General features: G+C 35.3%; 1 protein-coding gene and 1 pseudogene across 2 annotated transcripts in view; one reads left to right on the top strand and one right to left on the bottom strand.

Annotated features, from left to right (window-relative positions):
- Window positions 1-8,559, top strand: part of PTBP3 (polypyrimidine tract binding protein 3) — a 77,066-nt gene that overhangs the window by 17,357 nt on the left and 51,150 nt on the right. The gene's annotated exons all lie outside the window — the stretch shown is intronic.
- LOC103601093 lies at window positions 5,919-6,790 on the bottom strand (annotated as a pseudogene).

Genomic DNA, 8,559 nt, shown 5'->3' with positions numbered 1-8,559 from the left:
GGCACAGGAGAGCTGAGAGCATTTGTTAGCAGCAGACTTCCATTTCACAGAATGTTAAGGGAGATTCTTCAAACTTTAGGAAAATACCAGGTGGAAACTTGGGTCTACACAAAGTAATGTATGACTCTTTTCCTTTTTTTTTTTTGTTGTTGTTGTTGTTGTTGATTTAAAAGATTATTGGGTATTTAGAGATAGATAACATTAATGCATTTGGGGGGGTTATAGTATATGGGAAGAGTACACAGCAATACCACAAAGGATAGGATGAGGGAAATAAACATATTCTTTTGAAGGTTCTTACATTATACCTAGGTGTCTTAATATTATTTGAACATATACTTTGTTGAGTTAAAGATGCATATTGTTAACTCCAGAGCAGTAACTTAAAAAAAAAAGTAAACAAAGGATAGTATATAATGTAAGTTAAATGAAATACAAAATAATCTAAAGGAAGCCAGGAAACAAAGGAACAAAGAATTAATGGGACAAATAGAGAAATAATAGCAAGATGGTGGGCTTAAATCTGATCATGTCAATAATTATATTAAGTGGAAATGGCATAAAGATTCTGCATTAGTCCGTTTCTGTTGCTTAAAAATAAAACCGAACGGGGTATTTTATAAAGAAAATAAAATGTATTGCTTACAGTCTCAGAGGCTAGGAAGTTCAAAGTCCAGTGAACACATCTGGTGAAGGCTTTCTTTGGTGGTGACTTCAGTTACCACAGGGTATCACATTGCAAAATGGCGGAGCAGAGAGAGACAGACTGTCTTCTTCTTTTGAAGTCCTCAGAACCATGCCCCTGACCACCATTTTTAATCCATCACTACTGCTCGGTCCTACAATCCAGTCACTTCTTCAAGGCCCCACCTTTCAGTTACCATAATAGGATTTCCCATCCTCTTAATAAAACTTCAGGGACACAATTCAAGCTTCAGTGAGTTTTGGAGGGACATAATTCAGTACACTACAGATTCCAATTAAAAGGCAGAGATTTCTGGATAGAAGGAAGACAGTTACTTGATGTGTGTAAAAAACTAGTTTTAAATATAAAATCTTAGCTGGATTGGCTATACTAATATCAGAAAAAGTAGACTTTGTAGGAAAGAATATTACCAGGTATAAAGGGAGACATTACATAGTAATAAAGGGGTCAATTTATCAAGAACACGTAATCTAAATACATATATATTTATATTTAAAATCTTATTACAGAGCTTCAAAATACATAAAGTAAAAACGAATAGAACTAAACTGATCAATAGATAAGTCTACAATTATAGTTGGAATTTTCACTTTTCTCGGTAATTGATATTGTAGTAGACAGAAAAATCCGTATAGATACAGGAGAGGGATTGGCAAATTCTGGCCTGTTGGCCATATCCATGCCGTTGCCTATCTTTTAATTTTTCACTAGCTAAGAGTGAGTTTTACATTTTTAAATAGAAAACAAACAATATTTTGTGACTCATGAAACTTACTTGAAAGTCAGGTTTCAATATCTGTATTTAAAATTTTATTTGAGGACAGTTATGCCATTCATTTACAGCTGCTTTCATGCTATAACTGCAGAGTTGAGTAGTTGTAATAGAGATCATATGGCCTACAATGTCTAAAATATTTATGTGGCTTTTTAAGAAAAAGTTGGTAGATCCCTGATGTAGAAATTTTCAATAATATCATCCACCTTGATCTAATTAACATATAGAGCAGTCTTCCGAACACCAGAATAATACACATTATTTTCAAGTTCACAAGAAGTGGTCACAAAGATAAGCTATATACTAGGTTTTAAAACAAGTATCAGTAAATATGAAAGGATTAAAATTATGTAGAATAAGTTCTCTGACTTCATTAGAGTTATATTAGAAATCAAAAAACAAGATCCTCAAATATTTTGGGGAAAAACCCCAAATATTTAGGGATAAAACAATGCTTAACCCACGAATCCAAGAAGTCATCACAAGGGATATTAGAAAGTATTTTGAACTGAATCAAAATGAAAACACAACTTATTAAAATTTGCGGGATTCAGCTACAGCTGTTCTTTTTTTGGTGGCTGGCTGGGACTGGGATCTGAACCTGTGATCTTGATGTTGCAAGGGTGCACTCTAACCAATTGAGCTAACCAGCCTTCTAAATTTCCTTCTAAGCTGTTTGTAGAAGGAAATTTACAGCTTCTTTTTTCTTTTTTTCTTTTTTTTTTTTTTTTGTCCTTTTTTGAGACCGGCCGCACCGCGCTCAGCCAGTGAGCGCTGTGAGCGCACCTTTCATCCCTACATAGGATCCGAACCCATGGCGGGAGCGCTGCTGAGCTCCCAGCGCTGCACTCTCCCGAGTGCGCCACGGGCTCGGCCCGGAAATTTACAGCTTTAAATGTTTATATTGAAAAAGAAAAAAATGTCTAAAATGAATTATATTAACAGAATAAAAGAGAAAAATGTTATGTGCATTTTAATGAATCCAGAGAAGGCATTTGAAAGAATTTAACTTGCATTCATGATGAAACTGTGAGTCAACTAGGAATAAAAGGGAACCTTTTCAACCTGGTAAAGGTCTGAAACTACATCTAGTGTTATACTTAACTGGTTTAAGACAGTGCCTTTTCACTAAAATCAGGAACAAGGTAAGGATGTCCAATCTTGTTACTTCTATTCAACATTGTACAGAAAGTCCTAGCCAGTTCAGTAAAGCTAGAAAAAGAAATAAAAGGCATACAGTTTCGAAAATAAGAAATAAAATTGTATATGTAGAAAATACTAAAGAATTCAGCAAGGCTGCTGGATATAAGGCCAACATACCAAAATCAATTGTATTTCTGTATACTATCAATGATTAATTGGAACATAAAATTTTAAGTGTTATTTACAAGTCTACTAAAAATTATGAAGTACTTAGGGTTAAATGTATCAAAATATATGCAAGACCATTATACTGAAAACTGTAGAACATTGCTGAGAGATATTAAAGAAGGTTTTAATAAATGCAGAGCTATCACAATGTTTATGGTTTGGATGACTCAAGATTGTTAAGATATGAATTCTCCCCCTCATAAGTACCTGACTTCAAGAATAGCTATAAAGTTGTAGTAATCAAGACAGTGTTGTGACTGATGATAGACATATGGATTAATCAAACAGAATAGAATGCATATTGCCTGGGGTGGGGGGTTTTGGAGGGAAAACTCTGTACAGGGGCACTAGGGAAATTTTGGGGGTGATAGAAATGTTCTATATCTTGATTTTTATGGTTATCATATGGGCATATATACATTTGTCAAAACTCATCAAACTCTGCATTTAACATGTGGTAGATTTTATCTGAAGTATACCCTTATAATGTTGATTTAATACAAAAAAACCCTGTATTTCTCAGATAGTTTTCTTGACAGATTCCTCCAGTTTTGAGGTGTGAATATATGAATTTTTAAAAACCCTCTTCCTCATACCTCTTTTGGAACATGACTAATAGATAGTTGGCATTTAGTAGTTTTCAATATATTATTCAGTAATATACAAGGTTTATTTATATAAGCTAAGTATTTTGAATGTTTATTTTTATATTAAGATTTTTGGGAGCTCTAGTCTATCCTTTAGTACAGAGAATAACCCTTCAAATTTATGTGTTCAGTGCATTAGAATTTCCTTGGTTCCTGTTAGCTTTTCATAAATTATGGCCATACATTTTCCATTTTCAGATTATTTGTCAAGTCTTTAGATGCAGCCTTTTCCTGGTGATCTACAGGAGTAGCTCTTATCAAAAGTTTGGATCTCACTACTGGGCGGCTGCCAGCCCCCCCACCCCCGAAGTTCTTTAGATTGTTAGATTTTATAGAATAATAACATTTGGGCCAGTGTCTTAACTTTGCTAAGGCAGGACATCAACAGAAAATTCACTATCACTTAACAATCATTTTGACACCAAAAAAGTAGAAAGAACAAAATTCCTGAGTAAAATAGTTCTTCTTAAGAAAAGCTAGACATATATTATCCATCACTGTATACTAGACATTGTGCCAAGCATTTAAAATATATTGAAAAATAAACTAATTTAATTTTTGAATATCCCTGTCATTATACTCATTTTAGGGAAGAATCAGAAGCTCAGTAATGTCAAGTAACTTGCCCAGAACGGGATGTCCGATTTCATAGCCTCTGCTCTTAACATAGCCCAGGCACTTCTATAATACAGAACAATTAATAACACAGGATGGTGATTTATAATTGCACAATTGTTGGTAAAAGTTTTTCATGTTAAATCTTTATTTGATATTTACATTTTCTCAAACATAGAATACTGTATGGAGCCTTAATTATGAAGGAGCGTTCTTCATGTTCATTTGTTCTTTTTGGAGTATTGTGGGTAAACTGAAAGGAGCCTCATGCCTTTAAGGATGTTTCTCCAGTCTTTTTATTACCATTTGCTGGTTATGAAAGGCCATGTTGGTGATGGTATTGTTTAGCTTTTTAGGCCTACACGGAGGGTGCAAAAAGGCACTCCATGCTCAACTATCACTCCTATCCAAGATGCTGATGTTTGGTGTTCTACTCTAGTGATGATGTTATTTTTTTTCTCCCAATACGAAAGGAAATGTTTTATTAAAATAATAGGATGAAGAGTAATGTTCAAATTAATTCCATAACTTCAACTTTCTCAGGCTTTGCATGCACAGTTAAAGAAATCACTATGACAGGAAATTATCAACTACACACTAAAACATAGCTTGCTAAAACAAATCTTGTATGTATGAATGCAGCCACCCAAGACATAGTTGATATTCATATTTTACACAGGATATTTGATGGATATTTGTTCATCTATTTTCTTTTTAGGCATAAGTTTATTTGGGAATTTAGGTAAGAACTGACACTTATAGACAATCATTGTTAAAAAAAATCCAGTTATTTCATTTGTAAACATTAATAAACATTTTTTTCACCACTTTTTAAAGATCTTAGTACTGCCCTATGGGTGGAAAGAAATTTAAAAAATCTAAACAGATTAAGGTAGGTAAAACCAACTATACTTTTCTCAGTAGGAACTATTCCAAAAGAATTATAATGTTCATGATATAAATCAAATTAAGAGGAGGTAGACTTCAGTTTAGTGACTGACATATAATTATATTGCACAAAATAAGATCTTTTCTAAAGAAATCCTCCAAGCTGGCTTTTATTCTGTCGTAGTTCTTTATATCTCACTGAGAAAGAGGGGGGAAAAAGTAATCTTACCAAAAATCTTCCATTTTTTAGTAGCCAGCTCTCATCAGTTTTAGGTATTCTTTATGTAACTTAAAAGTTCATCTTTTTCCATTTGGTAACCACTTTTTCCCCCACTGTTCTCGCAACTGTTGTAATAGATCCCCAATTTCTTTTCCTGAAGAAATGCCCACTTTTTTGATATCTTGGCCATTTACATGAAATGGAGGAATGGACTACGTTGGGAAAATAGAATAATTAGGCCCCTTCACCTCGGGGCAGGTTGGGGGTGGTGCAACATTCTTTATGGGCAGGTTGTGGGTGGGTGGAGTTAGTGCGCCTGCGCGGCACCTCCAACCTTGGCCGACTACTTCCTTGGGTGGCTGCTGCTCTGCGCAGCAAGGCTTTCCAACCTGTAGCTTCTGAGGGCCTGTTTGCCAGTTACCTAACTCATAGACCTGGGTGTAAAGGGTCTGGTGACCCAGCCAGGCGTATGAAGAAGGGTTTGTAGCCCAGTCTGGACCGGGCTTCAGGGGTCTGTGAGCTCCAGACCCAGCCCTAGCTCGACAGTTGGCCCAGTTGGGGCAGGATTACAGGCAGGTAAAAGAGCCCGACAACTGGCGTGGTCACCTAGCTTTACAATTGGCATCACGAACAGGATTCTGACATTAGCAGAGCGCTGCAATTGGCGTAACACGACAGACTACTACTGCATTTTCTTTAAAAGGCAGTGCTCTCCTTGGTATTATGTAGTTCACATGTGCGAGTGACATCATACTGTACTTTGAACAATGAGGCCAAGAGTCTTAGCTTTGAGGAAAAACCTGCAATATTTCTACTGAGTTTGTTAAATTTTTCTAAACTTACATTAGCAGGTGAGCATATATAAGGAGCCATATCAAGATCATACATGAGGTGAATCAAATGATTTACATGGTTACAAATACGAATTTTTTTCAATTCTACCCAAATCCTCTCTCCTGATATCCATATCTTCTCTCCTGATATTCCAGTCAAGCCTTTTGCATTTTCTGAAGTTGCTTCCAAAGTGTCAGGATCATGGTCACCAGGTTTGCCTACAATTCTCCCATAAAACCTGAAATATCTTAAAATTCACAGATAATCTTGTATTCTCTTAGAACGTTCAACAATTCTTACTTTCTTATTTTTAAAATCTTCATAACCATTAAAGTAGTCAGATAAGGTACCATCAACACCTAAAAACAGAATTTATAGTGAGATGTCTGCGTTCAGCATCTTTCTGACAGTCAGTTGTGAATTCTACTTCAGTGATGACATCAATCTGTAATACAGTAATTAAAAAATTTTTTCTATGAAGCCTGACAGTAATTGTTCTGTGCTTTTGTCCTTTGTTGTTTATCATCTGAACACTGGCTGGCTGAAACGTTTTTCATTTGAGTAGGGTTAGCAGTAGTAGCAAAATCTACATCTTGAGGCTTTACCACACTTAAAAATTCCCTCACAGCTCTGCCTGCTATTCTTAATTCTTGATTCTCTTTGACAAATAATTCTGTTAGACTCTTCAGTCTTTCTGGGAAAAGTGACTGGAATTCTGAAGACAGCAACTTCATTGACTCTAACTACAGCTCAGTACTGGCCTGTGCCAAAGAGACAGGTATCACAGGTATCTCAGCATCTGGAGAGAAAATCACCAAGCAACATCTCCGTGCTAGGGCTCTTCTGTCCAGTGCCAAGGAGGCCTCCTGCCACACCCCTCCTTCCCCCAGGACTGGGGGCGGCTCACTGGCGCCACTGGTGCCCATTGTTTGTTATTGTTAACAATCCATTAAGCCAGCAAGTACTTTGAAAATTTACATCAGTGTCAAGTCGTTTACTTTTTTCTAAGAATGGCAAGACACTTTGATTTTTGTGGTTAAATAAAGAAATCACCTATAGACTTTGGTTTGGATGTTTATGAGGCCCAAATGAGGCAATGTAAGTGAAAACAGTTTGAAAACTAGAAACTAAAGGACATTTTAGATATTTGGAAGCCTGTCAGGGTTTTTAGAGCAGAGTAATGACATGACATAATACATGAGTTTAGAAAGGTTGATATGATACTAGATCCTAGTGAGGTGGGGAGCACAGGGAATGAGACTAGAGGAAGGGAGAGCAGAGGGAGACAAGATCAAAGGTGAGGTTGGTGACATTGAGAGTGGAGTAGAAAGAATATAATCAGTAGTCATTTGGGAGAGAAACATCAATACAGTATTTTTTGGTGATTAAGGTAGAGGAGAGGGAATCCCTTGCTTCCCAAATTAATTCACCCAGTAAATATTTGAGTGCCGATTATTTTCCATAATCTGACCTAGGCATTTGCTGTATAAGGGCACAGACCTGTATGGACCTCTAGGAATTGATAGTCTTTGGGGTCTGGGTAGGATGCTTCCTGCATTCATGAACATAGAGAATTTGGGAGCAAGTGCTGGTTTGGGTATTAAGTCAACCTATTTTCCTGTAAATCAGATGCCACAGATGCCACAGATACGGGTAGAGAATTGCCATAGTAACTTTTATTTAGTCCTCATGAAATTGTTTATTTAGGATCAAAGACATTTGATTGTAAATTTTCATTTGTGTTTAGAAAAATGATATTTTTAGGCATTTGGAAAGATTATATTTTTTTCCAAATAGTGGCAGATATTTGTATTTAATATTAAGAAATATTGTGATGAAACTTTTGGCTTTTAAGTAATTTGCATTTAAGGAGAAAAAAAGTAATTTGCATTCAGTTTTACATGGTGCTTTCCTAGAAGAAAAACATTTCTGAATCTTATCTACATAAACTTGAGTAGTACTTATAATATTGTTAATTCTAGTTATTGTCACTGTTAAAACAAGATTTAAGTAAAATTTAGCTGTGTTCTGGGATAATGAATTTCTTTATTTTACAGTAGTGGTTCTTAACTTCAGGGTAAATCAGTCACCTGAAGGGCTTGTTAAAGGGAAGGTCACTGTGTCCTACCCCTGGAATTTCTGATTCAGTAGGGCTGGGGTAGGGTTGAAAATTCACATTTTCAAAAAGGTGGTGCTTAGGTTAAGAACTACTGTTATATAATAAGGAATAAGATTCTCATAGGAAACCACAACTTAGCATCTAAAAAATAGATTAATAAAGACTATAACACCTAAGAAATAAATTTTCATAAACATACAGCTCAAATTTAAATCTCTTGATGTGATAAATATAAAATTTCTATCATTGTCTTTTCTAAAATTTATTATTCTAATTTAGCAATAGAGAAAAATAGAAAAACATCCTTAAAAATATCCTAAAAGTACATTAAAGACATTATAAATATTGTTCTCTGTTCATAAGAAAAAGTCAAGTATTTATAGG

The sequence above is a fragment of the Galeopterus variegatus genome, unplaced genomic scaffold, assembly GCF_000696425.1.
Source record: "Galeopterus variegatus unplaced genomic scaffold, G_variegatus-3.0.2 Scaffold3586, whole genome shotgun sequence".
In the NCBI taxonomy this organism is placed as follows: domain Eukaryota; kingdom Metazoa; phylum Chordata; class Mammalia; order Dermoptera; family Cynocephalidae; genus Galeopterus; species Galeopterus variegatus.
Note: the sequence above shows the minus strand (reverse complement) of the source record. Positions and strands in the feature narration are given on the sequence as shown.